The 16,190-nt window shown below is 48.7% G+C and overlaps 1 protein-coding gene across 4 annotated transcripts in view; it reads right to left on the minus strand.

Moving 5' to 3' along the window:
- Window positions 1-1,310, minus strand: part of RERE (arginine-glutamic acid dipeptide repeats) — a 255,086-nt gene extending 253,776 nt beyond the window's left edge. For all 4 annotated transcript variants that reach the window (XM_064470535.1, XM_064470534.1, XM_064470533.1 and 1 more), the window contains exon 1: window positions 980-1,310. The gene's annotated coding sequence lies outside the window, so the exon portion shown is untranslated. The remainder of the gene's footprint in view (window positions 1-979) is intronic.
- Between the last annotated feature and the right edge of the window lie 14,880 nt (window positions 1,311-16,190).

Genomic DNA, 16,190 nt, shown 5'->3' on the forward strand with positions numbered 1-16,190 from the left:
CAGCAGCGAGCTGACTGCATCAAAATGATCTGAGCTTCTAATCTCCAAGAACATTACTGCTTCGAGGAAAAATTCAGCGTAAGAAGTCAGTAAATCAAAATAACTGCAACCAGTGTGTAAAAATAAATCTAAGGGAAAAGACACTTCAACAATGAATCATATTGTTTTCTTCCCAGCGATTTCTTGAACAGCCAGTTTCAGCAATGAAGCCTCTAATGTTGTCTGCCTCCTACTACTTTTCTGATTCAGGTCATCTTTTTGCACTTTAGAAAGAGAAACAGAGAAGGGAAAAAAAAACAGAAGAAAAAAATCCCACCCCTTCCTATGCTACTGAAAGTGTTATTATTAACTTCATTTGCATAAAATTTTCATTTCACAATTCCATACCTACCAGAGAGGAAAATAAGTGCATCTTTGAGACAGCCAAGTCGATTAAATCTGTGTGTCTATTTAAGTCAAATATTTCCCGACCTCACGGTATTTAAAAGGCTAACAAGTAAACCTTTCTTTGAGGACCCTTCTTTCACTGAGCATTAAAAGACACACGACACTCTCTAGCAAAAAAAAAAAAAAGGCAAACAACAAAACAAAGAAAAAAAACCCAAAACCCCACAACACCCCAACCCCATAAGGCAGACAAAACACAGACACACAGCCCACCCCCGCACCCGGGCACGCCGCTCCCCCCGCAGCGGGAGCGCGGAGAAGTGCGGCGGGCGCCTTCGCCCCCCGACCCCCGCCGCAGCCCCGGCCCCCCGCGCCTTTCCCGCCTCCAGCCCCGGGCATTCTTCCCGGAGTTCCCTCGCACAGCGCTTCCTTTTTTCCTCTCCCGCACTCATTAACACCGACAGACCGACAGACGGACGCCGCGCACACACACACACACACACCGGGGGGGGGGAGGAGGAGGAGGAGGAGGGAAGGGCCTCGCCCCCCACCCCACAGCCCGGCGCGTCGCCCCCGCTCCGCGCCCACCTACCTCCGCGCTGCGCTACACCATCAGCGGCGCTGCCTGGGGCTGCGGGACAAAGCGGCGGCGGCGGGGGGCGGCGGCGGCGGCGGGGGGGCGGCTCCCCTCTGGCCCGGGCGGCGGCGGCGAGCGGCAGGGTCCCCGCGCGGTGCCTCAGCAGCGGCAGCCCAGGGGCATTTTAACGGGGAGACAAGAAGCGGAGCGGCGGGCGGGCGTGGGGCCGCGGGGAGGGGGAGGAGGAGGAAGAAGGAGAAGGCGGGGCGGCGGCGGCGGGCTGGGGTCCGGGCAGCCGAGCGCTGCCTCCGCCTGCCTTCCCTCACGCACGCACGCACCGAGCGGGCACCCAGCAACGCAGCCAGGCCGGAGCCGCATACCAGTATCCAGCCTCTCCATTGGAGGAGAAAGGGAACCCCGTGACCCGGCAGGAGGCCGGAACCAATCGGTGAAGTGGATGGAAGTGATTTAAAAGAATAGGGGGAAGGCGGAGCGGGGGGCTCGGGGAGCGGGCCGGGCCCGGGAAGGGGAGCCGGGCCCGGCGGCACAAAGGCGGCCCGTTCCCCCGCTGCGGGGTTGGGGGCAGGGCCGGTCCCGCCGCACGGCGCCAGCGCGGCCCGGGGAGGGCGGGCGGGAGGGAGGGAGGCGGGGGTCCCGCGGGGCCGAGCCTCCTCCTCCCCCCCCCCCCAGTGCCACAGCCGCCCACAGCCCCACACAGGCAGGCAGCCCGCTTTGCTGTTCTGCGGGTTGGTTTAACAATTAAACGTCAAAATTTACCCCACCCTCCCCAGTCGTGGGGGGATTGTCTTTAGGTGGCACTCATCCCCTGCTGCAGCGGCACAAGAGAAAATAACGGGGAGCGTGAGCCAGCGGTGTGTCCGGGGGGGAAGGGGGAGCGAGGGGGCTCCACCAGCCCCCGGGCTTGTGTCAGCACTGGTGTGGCCAGCAGGGGCCGGGCAGGGATGGGGCCCCTGTGCTCGGCACTGGTGAGGCCCCACCTCGAATGCTGGGCTCAGGTTTGGGCCCCTCGGGACAAGAAGGCCCTTGAGGGGCTGGAGCGTGTCCAGAGAAGGGCAGCGGGGCTGGGGCAGGGGCTGGAGCACAAGTGTGCTGGGGGGCGGCTGGGGGAGCTGGGGGGGTTTAGCCTGGAGAAGGGGAGGCTGAGGGGAGCCCTTCTCGCTCTCTGCAGCTGCCTGAGAGGGGCTGGAGTGAGGGGGGGGTCCTGGTCTCTTCCCCAAAGTAACAAGATCAGACAAGAGGAAACAGCCCCAAGCTGCATCAAGAGAGGTTTAGGTTGGATATTAGCAAAAATGTCTTCACTGCAAGAGTGGTCAGACATTGGAACAGGCTGCCCAGAGAGGTGGGGGAGTCGCCATCCCTGGGGTGTTCAAACAGTGTGCAGACATGGCACCTGGGACATGGTTTAGGAGGCCTGGGGGTGTTGGGTTGGCAGTCGGTCTTGATGATACTAGAGGACTTTTCCAACCTTAGTGATTCTATGACCTCCCTGCCCCCTCCAGCACAGCCTGGCCCAAGCCTGGGCACCGCTGGCCTGAGCAGGCGGGCGAGCATCAGCCGTGCAGCCCAGCCCGGGCTGTCCCTGGGATGTGCACAAGGCCTGGCACAAAGGCGGAGCAGCCCTAGCATTGCACTGCTTTGTGATTTGTGCAGCACCCTTCCGCCACGGCTCGGCCGTAGTACGTGTTCAACGTGCCTTTTGCATGCAAGTGTTTCTTCCGAGTTGTCTTGTTCTCATGAATAAGTAAACAGTTGTCAGCATTACGAGTAAATGTGCTTGAAGCATCTTCGATGGGAGACAAGATACACAATTTTACAGCTCTGTCAGAAGCTCTTGGTTGCTCTGTGGCTTGACTTCACTAGACCTTTTAGGTCCACTCTCCATATTAGTCACATTAAGCCACTGTTACTGATCTTGCACAGAAAGTTAAGATTATGCGTAAGTGCATTGTGAGATAAAAAGCTGATGCTGCTTCTTATTGCTCTGTGCGGTGAGGAAGTTGTCACGACAGCAGAATTCCGAATTACTGAGTAGCAATTAATAAAATACTTGGTCACTTAGGAGATTTTTAAGCTGCTTCATCTGTCACGTAGTTAGAAAAGATAGCATGAAGGTACCAGTGCCGAAAATAGAGCAAACTTGTTACTTAACATTAACCTCACCTTTCATCTGCAGAACAGAGGCCAGCAAAATAAATCACATGGCTGTGAAGAAAGTCAGACATTCTTCCTGGGGATCTGAGAAATTTCATGTGGAATTATATCTTCTTTTTGAAAAAGCAGAGGATAAGTCAGGACAGATTTTGCCCTCAATTACACTTGTATAACCCCAACTGTTTGCTGTCTCTGTAAACTGTCTTTGCGGCTGATTCTGGTGGTATCACAGGAGATAAGTTGGAGGCTGTTAACATTATTGCCTTTAGCAGAGGGAAGCGGGAACTGTTTTCACTAAGAGAAAGGAAGGCACACACAAGGAGATTTGAGGCCTGTATAGCAGGGCAAATTTTTCCCTAGCATAACTTCAGGGACATTACCGCCAGAGGTTGAGACACAGAGTTGATTGTGTTCTAATAACTAATTTAGATAAGCGTCTAAAAATGCACATCAGTTAAATGTCTGACACAGCCATTTTGCAGGATACACTTAAGCTGTCCTTGACAGAGGCTGATTCCATCTCTCCTATTTTCTCTGCTAATTACAATTTCATGTTCCTCGGTCTCTAGATATATGCATTAAAAAAACTACGGATTGCCACAACTGCAGGCTTGCCTTCAGCTTTCTCCGGTCACCATCTCTGTGATGGGAAAATTCTCCACGGCAGCCTCTCCCTCTCTCTCTCTCTTTCCTCTTCTACTAACCTTCTGGTGATCAAGTCACCACGCAAGGGTTGGAAGCATTTACTCGCAACATTTAGATGTTGTATTTTGTTGTTAAACAAAAGTAAGAGTGTCGGGGTGGGGGAATCTCCTCCTATATTGTATAACATCCATGTTCCCCCTGAAATTCACACAATTTGAACTGCAGAAGTAGGTGATTATTCACAGCAGGCACACCCACATCCTCACATCACACACAAGTGATCCAATTATAAGTTTCCTTCTTAACCAGAGGATCATTGCAGGAATCGCACTTGAAGCTGCTGGGGTTTCTGTAGGGTTGGTTTTCTTTTTTGTCTGTTTGCAGAGACACAGCCCTCCCTGTGAACAATGATAAACAAAGCTACAGAGCTTGTCCTGTAATCTTCCACCAGCTGAAGTAGTGCAGGGCTTAGTTAACACAAGGAAGATCAAGGAAGACCCAAATGCGGCAGAGATCATTGCTCCTCTGTCTGGTGACTGCAGATTTTCATGGTTCGCATCCCAGTGGAGAGAGATTGATGGTGAAATGACTGGGCATGCCCTGCATGTAAAATATTTTATGTACATATAGACTGTCTATATGAGATACCAGCAGGTCTCTAACAAGGCAGTTTCTGACATCTTTGCAATGTTTCATGCATCTGTCCCCCAGCGCTCCTGGGAGGTATAAAATTGCTGATGCAGAGAAAGGCTAATTGGCCAAATCCACCAAGAGACTTAAATTCCAACGTGCCACACAAGGTATCTACACACAAAATGTTAATCCTCAAAATCCTGTTCCCTACCCCTCGGTATTTTTAAAGATCTGATGCAGCAACATTTCTGCTATCTAAGTGTTTTGTATCTGAAACCCTGCTTCTGCTGTCAGCTGGAAACGCCTCTGCCCTGACCACGAGCAGGGGCACAGCAGAGTCCCATCACCATTCACAAACCCGCTGACAGGGCTGCCTGTCCCCGGTGCATGCGGAGGCGTCCATCACGGTGCTCGGTTAGCCAAGAGCGCGCTCTTAGGTGCTCCAGGAGCCTTGCTGAAGACTGTGACGAGCCTTCCAGCTTAGCAGAAAACACACAGCATCGCTCCTGCCTCATCTGCTGCCTTCCCATCTTCCACGCTCGCACGGGCCTCCTGGCCCAAGCTGTTCTGCTGCGCCCGTTCGGGCCTCTCGGCTGCAGGGTTCTGTTCTGCTGGTCACGCAGCCGGCGTCCGCTGAGGCAAAAGACACGGCAGAAACTTGAAAGGTTTAGTATTAGCATTCTCATGTTATGGAAAAATCATACTGTGTTTTGCCTGTTACCATTCCATCTTCTTCATTACCAAAAAAACCTAAGCAAAAAACTAAAAGTCCGGTGGCAAAATACCACTTAGCGAATGGACAGAAAGCAGGCACTGACGCAAAAGGAAAATCACTTTCAGACAAAATAGGCCATCGACGAGCGAAGAGTTAAAATGCTTCATGACAACTTTGCTGCCAAATCCAGATAACACTTGTGGGTAACGAAAAGAAGCTGTAGTGCATCCAGCAACTCTTGAAGGGAATAAATACATTTGCATAATAACGACATGAAGCATTTCTGGATTTATTAGCGTGATGCAAGAAGAATTCTTACCCTGGGTAAAGGAGGACTCTGCAGACAACTTTTGACTCCTTTCAGATGCTGATCTGTTTCTTGCATGTGCATAAAACTTTCCTGACACTTCCCTTTTGCTGCAAAGTTTGCGATCAGTGTATTATAGAGAACTTATCTGTCCAGTCAGTAGCCGTGGAGGTTTATTGCATGGATAACTGACCGACTTCTGGCCTAAATTGTTTTTTCTTTGTAGTTTTAGATAACATTTGTTTCTTTCTCCCTTTGCTAGCACTTGCATCTATTACATCGGACATCCATTTTTAACTCTTCAAACCACCCCCTTACAAATGTGTTTTAACACTTTTTTTTTTTAATAACTGTCACTTTGCCAACTGAATGAAACAAAATCTATGAGAAAAAAATCTGACTTGGAACTATGAAGTAAAAAAACCACCAATACTGAGAATTCTGTGAACACCATTTCAACCCAACTAGTTAAAATAAGGGAGAGAGATTTTTATTTCATTCTACAGCCATGAAATTACAAACCAGTCATTCACCATGACAGATGAGACAGGTTCTAACCTCAGCAAAGCAGTAAAAACTCAGCTCTAATGAAACAGGCAAATGTCAATACAGCGATTAGCTTGGAAGATAATATTCTGAGAGGCTTTTACAGATGACCTAACTCCACTCACAAAAAAGGATTATATTCTTTCTTTCCCTTTGTAATATCTGAACACCAGACCTTTAACTGAAAACTCTTTGCTTTGGGGGTTTTTCTGTTTTGTTTACTGTAGAAATCTCACAAATTTAAAAATCTCATTTTCACACATATTACTAGAGAACTTTTTGGAAGTCTCATACCACTTGAAGGTCAAAGCACTGGATGGCTGCGAACTCCTCCTAGGCACACTTACCTCTATTTAAATCTGGCTGCGTGGGTTGCAATGAAAGCAAAAGTAACGTAAATTAAATTTAAATCAGTTTGAGCATATTCACCCATATTCAAGTGCGCACAAAATTAGAGTGGCTCGACAGAATCTGTTAACAAGAATCGCGTTATTCATTATGCTGATGCAACTTTTCGGGCACTGGAGAAGCAAGTTACCGACAGGATGGGCCAAAGAGACAGGTTGCTGGGTATCAGCTACCCCGTGGTGACGGTGGGACAGACGCTTTTGGTGTCTTGCAGGGCCACTGGAAGAGGAAGAAGTCACTGGTTATTTATCACAGGGTGAAAACGCGCCCACTGCGGGATCACGGCACCAGTGGCACTCGGCACGGTCACACCTGGCTTCCACCTTGGTGGCTTCTTTCAGATTCTTAAACATCAGGCCCCTAAGTCACCTTTGATACCTTTTCTGTGATCTAAAAAAGTCTTTTGTCTGTATCTTTGCACATCGCTCAATCATTATATCTTTGCTATGAAGTTTTGAATACCTTGATAGCACATACAACCCTGAAATTTCTGGATTTAATATTCTAAAACATCCCAGAAACATAAAGTGTTATAAATTACTTTCCTCATTAAAATAAAAAAATTCTTTTTATCTTTTAAAGGTTTTCCATTTCCCTGACTCAGACCATTTCCTAGTGGGTTCTGCATAATGAATATTAGCAGAGGTTGGCTTACCACAGTGTCTAGTGAGACTCATTTGTCAAAGCCCAGGATGTGCGCCATGCAAAGAAAAAAAAAATCCCATTGAAGACGAACAAAAAATTTCAGCCCTAACAATTGTTCCTCTCATTTTTGTATACTTGGGCATGTTCCAGTGCATGCAGCGAGGAGACAAAATGGCCATCTGCAGAACATGAAATGTATCTAACGAGAGGTTTGTACACCTTGAAAGCCACCAGTGCTGAAGCTGCAAATGACTAATGGCAGTCTTTCCTCATGAGTGGGATTAATTGCATCACCCCTCGATGCTTATTTCTCCATCCCGTTTCTACCTGGGGGTAGTCACAAGGTAATTCATTCTGTGATTTACATACCAGATAAAATCTGGTAAGTAAAAGATCTTGTTGGGTAATAATAACATCACAAACTGGAAGTAGTCGTAAGCAGAATGCTGTAAAAAGGATCCTAAGCACCAGGATTTTGGTGTGTATTATGGTCCCTTTTCACTTCCAACTATCGTAGCTTTGCGCCTGAGAAGTAGCAGCCACTGGACATCAAGCAGTAACCTGGTACGTGCTCATTCGCACACACAAATACACGGGCATGTTTAGATCTAGTTCTATGGCCACACAGCGAGAAGCCAGAGGCAGAGCAATCGCTTCTTTCCAATAGGGAAGCGCCAGTTTTGCAGAAGGTTGTATCCTGCAGACGCACGCACGGACAAGGTGCCTCGTGTAAGCCACAGGGGTGATCTAGCACAGCCCAGAAGTGGGCATATTTTCCATTTCCTCTAAATTCTTGGACTTTTGTAAAGGGACTTCACTGTCAGCGACAACTTTGGCACATGCTGGCACATGCACAGAGTTGGCTCATTTCTACGTTTCTTACGGTTAACATCAGTTGATTGCTCATAATAGAAGTGTATGCAAAGCCCAGTCGAATCTGAACTTACCGACTGGAAAGCTGGCTGCCTCCAACACACCGAAAGCGCGATGGTTTTCCTACAGGGTCACTGGCCTTGCAGAAGAGGGAGCTCTGGAATCACAGCATGGGTCCAGCCGGGCACGGGGTCTTGCTCAACCAGGCAGAAAGGGGTTTCCACGCACAGTCGAGAGCAGGGGCGATGGGAGGGAATTCAGATGTTCGCGATGCCCGCTGTTAAGTCTGCGGAGCTGCAAGCAGATTCGCCTGCTCCTGGGGAGGCCGAATTCCACCACTCTGGGAAGGACCCCTGTTTTTTGGACGCAGCCGTCCATCCCCACAGTGGCGGGGGAGGTTTCGCAGGGAAGGTTTCACAGGGAGCAACACTAAGGCTTGTGTCGCCGGCACAACGGGACCAGAAGCAAAAGAGGGACTTGAAAGGAGACGTGGCGCAGACACCTCTGCACCGTTGATGCAGACTCAGAGCCAGGGCAGCGGAGGGAAGACTAGTCCACAAAGCTGTTGCTACGCCTGGCTCCCAAGGCCTACACGCTTCTCTTTGTTCAAAGGTTCGCGCAGATATTTTTGAGCCATCCTCTACCGCTAATGTGGAACCCCTCATCTGTGCACTTACTGCATTCCCACTATTAATTCACCACTTCTCCTTTAGTGCAGAAAGTAGTAAATGGATTTACAAGCTTCTCTTCTTGTCCTCAGTGACTGACTTCACTTTAAACTGTTATAAGTGGCCAAAGCGTTGAAGGGAGAGAGGGATTGATTTCAGATTTGCATTTTTGTCCTTCCCACTGCAAATCTGCTCCTCCAGGAGGAGGTTTCTGGCTCCCACCTCCCCCTTGTAGCTGCTCTCTCCCTGGTGTTGCAACACGGCTACCTTTGATGGTACATTTGAATGTACTTTTTTAAAAGGAGAGAAAATATAGTGACAGAAATGGGAAAATTTCCATTTCAAGCACCGTCTCTTTTTCTCCCCTTAGCACTTGTTAGCTTCAAAGCACTGAACAAAATCGACTGATGAATTCTCCCCACCTTACTGGAAGGTGTCATCCATCCCATGGGACAGGTGAGACAAGTGAGCAACAGAGAAATGGAACAACACATCTGAGGTCTCAGAATAGGAGAGGAGAGCTCACAACCTCCGGGCACCTGCCTGGGGACTCGCCCCACGGGAGAGGCCTGTTCTTAACACTCGTCATCCTGAAGAGCAAGAGGATTTTAGTTTTTGTTAAGTAACAGAGAAATATATCTGCCTTCCCAAAGACCTATGCCTCTCCTGTTTCGAGACTGAAGGCAGGTTCAGGCTGTGCATACCTAGAAGCATCTGCTCTCTGGATTTTGATGGGACAGTTGACTTTTAGGCTCTGAACTCAGCTCTTCCCACTGTCAGTGATTTTATAGCCCACACAGAAGCCACAATATGCATATCTCAATCACTGTTCATTGCAGGAGATGAGAGAAGAACCTGAATACTACAGAGCATAAAACCCACAGGTTAGGACTTATTTAAAGTAGTACCGTAGAATGGATCAGTCAGCTTTGCAACAGAAGAGCAGTGCAGCAGCCCGTGAGCTTTTCTTCCCCAGCTTTTGTTTGCAGACCTGCTTCAACGAGGAGACAAATCAAAAAATAGTGTGGAGGTAGGAGCACATCTCGGAGCCTGCCTTCACAAACGCCCTGCAGCTCTGATTAGCAAGCAGGCCTTTTTCAGGGATTTGTCACCTACCCTCGGAAGTACTGGCTTAGGAGCTTTAGCTTACACTGCTTTTTTCAGCATCTTTTTGATTTCGCGTGTACTCACAATAGCACAAATGAGACACAGTTGGCATTAGGCTTCTGAGGCAAAAATGCCCAAGCCCGACCTATACTAATGTCCACCCACCAGCTGGTGCCTCTGGCGCACTGGCAAGGCTGGGACGTCGGCAGGGCATTTTCTAGGCATGACTCTGTTCTGCACAGCCACAAAGCAACGCTTCAGACACCTAAAAACTATGAGGACTCTGGTCACAGTGAGAAGGAAGCAAAAAGGCAGCACCAATATCTGTTCTCCCCAGCAAAATCCCACCCCTCTTTCCTTCTTGGCGTAAGCAGTGTTTGGGAGAAAGTAGCCTCAGAGCCAGCACATTTGCGTAGCTTTGGGGGTTGTCTTTGTTTGGGACAGCAGTTAAGTTAAACCAGTCTAATCCAGTCAGGTTGTAGTGGTGTTTTCTGTCCTTGAAATCTATGACCACTGACCGCCTAGGCTGATACTGGAAGTCTCTGATCAGAAGCAGCCTGACATTTAGCGGGTCAGTTCGATAAACATTCATCCTGTCACTCTAAATAAACAACAGAGCGTCAGGTCACCGTAAAACACCAAAAACGAGGTCTACACACTTTGCCGAAGAGCCTTCAGAAGCAGGTTGGTGACTCTCCGCGGAGGCATTTTCCCCGTGCCCTCGCCCTCGTCACCCCCCCACGCCTGGCAGCGGGGCCTGAGCTGCGCTGCTCCCTGTGCTCAGCCCCAGGGGTTTCACTGCTGGGACTCAGACTGAAAAGCATCTTAACTTGCATTTTGGTTTTAATAGCTGCATAGGTAGTTGAATTAACAGAATCAGTCCTCTTATTTTTCAGCCCTGAATGCCTGTTTAATGCAATATGTATTATTCAAGACCTTTCCGCAAAATTTTGGGGAGCGAGAACAAGCACTTAAAAGGAGACACGGATAAAGCCTGCAGCAACCGAGGCGTGTCGGCATCTTGATGCACGAAGTTCTAGCTGTGTCCTTTGCTTTGACTAATGCAGCTGCTGTAGGACGTTGGTGCCTTCGTGACTGACACTGTTTGCAAGCTTTTTGTAAGCAAGAGTCAGCTGGTGGTTTTGGATGACTTCTCAGATTAAAACACATCATAAAACACTTGCTATTAAACAGAGACTCAGCAATAAAAGTAAGCGGGTTCTGTGGGGTGAGGGGTTCAGGCAACTCATATGCTGCAAGTTAAATGCACACAAAAAATCAAAGTTTCTGTTTCCCTGTCCAGACACAAGTTGTGTTGGGTCACCCTGAAACTGAGACACTCGGCAATGTGGAACATGAACAAAGAAAATGTTTTGTCTGGCAGGAAGCATTTGGTTTCCTTGTTAGTTTGTTTTAAAAGCTTTCTTAAAGAGTTTTCAAAAGAAACGTCCCTTCAAAACAAACTATGTTAGTGAAAGTGTTTTGTTCTCAAAATGCTAAAACAAAACACACCATCACGCAAATAATATTTGGAGCTCAAATCAATTTGCCAAGTTTGTAAACAGTTCCAGGTGGGCAGAAGTGATCTTTGCCATTCATCACCGCTAGCAGGAGTTTGATCTGTCTGAAGTGAAGCATCTGGCAGAGGAGGAGCCGCTGCTTCTGAAAAAAACCCTTTCTGAGCAGCACAGGATGACGCTGGCTTAGGACAGTTCTGGTCCTTACAGGGAAACCAAGGAAGACCGCTTGTTACGCTTGTGAAAGGCACCAAGCCAGGTGCTTTCCCAGCTGATTTTCAGAGGGAACGCTACACCCCCCTGCCCACCACAGAACTCCCTCATTCTCAAATTATTCTTTGGACAACTGGGTTACCCTCATACACCGTGTTACGCTGGTAAAATTGCTGGTTGCTGACAGCCAGCATCGGCGAGAGGAGATGCTGAACCGGAGCTGAACCTTGCTGACTGCAAGCACAGCCAAGGAGGAGGCGGCTCAGCCCCGTCAGCGGCACCAGGGGAGGGCCTGGGGATGCTCCGGGCTGGTCGCGGTGCCTCCGCTGCAGACACTGTTGTCAGCAAAGTGCCATTTTGCCTGGGCTTTGTCCAAGGTTCTTATTTTGCAGAACTACTTTGTATGTCTTTTCTCTCCTGTAACTTAAGCCAGTAACTGCCACCCTGGATGATTAAGCATACGTGTTTCTAGACAGAGCTGAGCCTGTGCATTGTATTATAGACAGGAGATTTCACCGCACGCAAACTTCAAGTGTGGCACAAAGAGGTGACCTGGACCTTGTGATTATTTTCTTCCTTATAGTTTATTTTGTTTGCGTATCTCATTTTTATCATCTGGGTTCTTCACTCAACCCATTTTCTTCCTCCCTGCCTCAGTTCTCTTTGTTTGTTTGTTTTTTTAAACCCCCCTTCCTTTTTTACCTACAGCTTTTCTTAGCAGAATTGAGTGCTGCAGCTGATATGGCTTTATTTCTTCTTCCCTCCCTCCTCCACACCCTGCACATCCCTAGTCTCTGCGACTGTATCTATCCATGGAGCACAAAGTACACGTAGAGCGCATCAGATAGCACTTCAGTGCCTCTTGGGGACTGAAAGAGGGAAGGCAAAGGGGTCTCCCACTGTAGAGGTGACCAAACGGGGACAGTTCAAGCACCGGCATGGTGATTCCAGCAGTCAGATGCAGGGAGAGGCCACGTTCCCATGTGCTCAGAGGGAAGCAGGGTTCCTGCGTTTTATTCTCACACCTACCCACAGCTCATATCTACAAGGAAATCATTTCACCCAGCAATACAAAGAGAACAGTAATAAAAGCTTTCCAAGGGAGTGGTGAGACTAAGCTGGTGCCTGGCACAGTTCTTTAAATCCCGCTGTGAAAGCGAGTGAGAGGCCGTAGCCTGAGACGCTGCTGCAGGGCAGGCAGGGCTGGCTGCCCGCCCAGCAGAGATCCTCTTCCCCTGCATCCACCATCCACCCTCGTGTCTCCTTGCAGTCTGCACAGCAGCAGGAAAGCCAAACATCCTCCCTCCACTGGGGAGAACACAGCAGCTGCACTCCCTTCGTCTGCTCTTACCCATCCTTTGCGCTCCTGCGGGGCTTTTCCCCGCAGCCGCCGGCTGACGAGCCCCAGCAGCGTGCGAGGCTGCGTACACAAGTCTTCATCCCCGTGAATGAGCGAGCGGGTGTTGACGAAGCGCTGCAGTCAATGGATTGCCTTCACAGAAGGACGGCTCAGTCCCACAGCTGCTGCCTCGCCAGAGACAGGGAAACGTGGCATGGCTTGCCCAGGTCCCTTCCCGGGGACATCAGAGGGCACAGCCTGAGTAGCTCATAGAATCACAGAATGGTTTAGGTTGGAAGGGACCTTCAGAGCTGCCCCGGGACGACGGCACTGGCTGCTGAATGTGCGCAACGAGGCAGTGACACTTTTGTGCCCGGGAGAAGAAAACAGGGAGGAAAAAAGCATTGGATGTAAAATTGTTCTTACCCACATTAGAGGCAATAAAATCTCCTACCTGGCAAGTCTCAAGATTTCACTGAGCTGAGCAGTTCCTGCAAGGAAAAGCGTCGATCCACTGTTCAATTGTAGTTTTGTTTCCTTTTAAAAATCAATGATCTAGGAAAAAAAAAAAATTGCTAACATTTTTGAGTGACACAAAAATCAGGGAAGATAGGTGAACAGGCTGAAACACAGACACCGAGCAGTCCAGATCATCACCCCAGCCAGGATCACGTTATAGACACACGTAAGGTCAGGTCTCTGTGCTCAAGGGCCAGAGCTGCCCTCACCGGGTGGATGATCTGGCAGCGAGCTTCCGACAGTACCAGGCTGAACCAGGAAAGTTACAGTACTGCTGGGTCAGACACCGTTGCTGCTGCTCGTAGATAGGGTCCAGTTTTGATGCCCACAGTACTAGAAAATGAGTGAGCAGGCTCAAAATAACCAAAGGATTTGAAAACATGCCTTGCACTGCCAGCTGCTCTTTCTGCGAGTGCAGGTTGTGAGTGATGTGCTTACTCCCTACCGGGCGCTACTGTCTAGCGAGAAAGCTAAACGTTGAATCATTTGGTTTCTCACTTATTATAGAGGAATGGCAATGTTCCTTTCTGTCCAGAACAAACTCTTTGAAACAGGGCCTGTACGAGACCTAGAAGCCAACGTATTAGGAAATTAATACTATGAGCAGGCTGGGCTACAAAGCAGAAAAGCTACCTCTACAAACCTAGAAATAGAGCCAGTGGGTAATGGGAGATCTTTCCCACTCCAGTCCTTTGCATCACTCCATTATATATCCTGTTACCTGAATAGCTCCCGAAAGTGCCACCTGCCTCTCCTCTCATCAGTCATCTCTTCAGCCTGCTTCTTACTTCAGATCCGCTTTTAAGGCTGCCTGCTATTCTCAGAATAGCCTCCCAGTTCGTGTTTGCTAAGCTGATGCCTCCTCCTGCTCCAAAGAGTGCCATCCCTGCAAATTATTACAGTAATAAAGACAGTGGCTGTGCTGCATTTGCACTCTGTTACAAGGCAGAGCCTTTCGAGTCAGAGCTCCGTGGGGACGGTACAGAAAGGTGAGGAGCTCTGCAGTGGGATTCAAGCCCTGATTAGGGAGCAGACGCATCTCCCTCCCTCTCTAGCACTACAGGTTTAGGACTTGATTTTCAGCAATTGAATCTTGTTCCCTATTCACTTATTCCCCTCACCCCAAACACACAGAGTTACCAATCATTCACTTTCCTCTAACACACTTTAAATTCTTATCTACAAACCACAGTCCCATGTTTCAGCACTTACCCATTCTGGTCTCTTTTCTTCCTTTGCAAGTAACTCCTTTCAGTGCTCTAGCCTCGTTAGGTAGAGCCCAAATCCTCTGCAGCTGGAAGCACCTTGCTGATCTGGCCCAAATACTCTCTGAGATTTCACTTGAAAGCTTTATATAGCTCTGGTTTGATGGGACAGGTGAGCACAACATCTGACATTGTGGCATTGATTTCTTGGTGGAGGAAGGAGCATTCAGCTCAGCAGCACCAGGCTGTAGCTTTTGACTTTACAACCCCAGCAACGTTGTTCTAACCCTGCCACTTTAGATGCAATTTCCTGATTATTTTAAGACACCACGCATCTGGCAATCGTACCTGTAAAAGTTCTCCTCCACCTTGCAAGGACACCAAAGTGTGAACAATAATGAATTAATACCTGGGCTTCATTTACAGTGTCGTTAACCAGCAGAAATAGTAAGCTCTTTTTTTAGAGCCGGGACCAAACCATTCCTCTGACCAGAGCAGGATTCCAGCTCAGTGCACGAGCTTACTTTGCCCCCCAGGACTATGTGCCTGCACACAAGTACAACAGCCCAGGTGGCAGCTGCTCCTCACATCCATCATTTCATCACAGCTGTACTGCCAGTTAGGGCTTCGTCAATTTATGGCAACCAGTGACCTGATTTCTCAGCTCTTTTTGCTTCCTGATCCTTATTAAAAGAAAATAAGCCAGGTGGAAATAGAGAGGCCCAGGTAAGGTGGGGTGAGAATTCAGACTTCACTTTCTGAAGCACCAGGTGAGAAACAGCCATGCTATTGCTTCCTAACATGGTTCTGCTAAAAACCTCTTGAAAGCATTTTGCATATATTATAAGCTTGCCTCTTTGACAGAAGAAAAAAAAAATCCCTTGATAGGATTTATGTGCAATTAGCTGGTTTATTCATTTAACAGGTCTAATTCAGAGATCAGCTATGTGTGAAAAGTGCACCAGGTTTCAAATCTGCATGGACTGCAACTAGCTTAGACCAGTGCCTGATGAAAGGACAAATGTGTGAGAGGAGGCATTTACCATGTGCTGAGCCTGGGCTGGTAAATTCAGTATTTATAGCAAAGCTGCTCTTAAGAAGGCCTTGACAGAGGAGATAAATCTCCTAAGGAGACAGAGTTGCCAACTGCCCAACAAAGGGATGTTGTCATTGCACCGGTTTTTGTCTTTGCAGGGAGGTTTGTTTCAGTAGCCAGCTGTGCCTGCGGTTGCTTCCAGACTCCATCTGCTGAGGGGCCTGGGGAAGCCTAAGCTGTGCTTGGGGTCTGCATTCACGCTGCTCCCCACGGATGTTGGGCAGTTCTCCTTTGGAGACTGCAAAACCCAGACCCACACCTACCCACCACCCCGTGACAGAGTTCAATATTCCTCCCAGTTCTGCTGTGAGCCAGCTCATAGGACTGTGGACACATTCCCCCTGAGAGATGAGCTTTAGCCTTTTGTACAGAGGCTACTCACATCAGAAAACACTGCTTAAGACCCAGTATTTTCCTCCCTCCATGTTTCAGTTATAGTGAAGCTGCCAAAAACTCCTCCTTCCCCACCTGAGGGGTGTTTAGAATTCCCCGCACTGCAGCTTTCTACAAGACATTTTGTAAATGCCAACAACAGATGAACCTTTCTAGTTAGAAAACACTGATCAACAGATGCTACCGAAGCCAGGTGTGGCCATCAACAGTCCCCTGTGTGCTAAA

This window comes from Phalacrocorax carbo, chromosome 20, assembly GCF_963921805.1.
Source record: "Phalacrocorax carbo chromosome 20, bPhaCar2.1, whole genome shotgun sequence".
In the NCBI taxonomy this organism is placed as follows: Eukaryota; Metazoa; Chordata; class Aves; order Suliformes; family Phalacrocoracidae; genus Phalacrocorax; species Phalacrocorax carbo.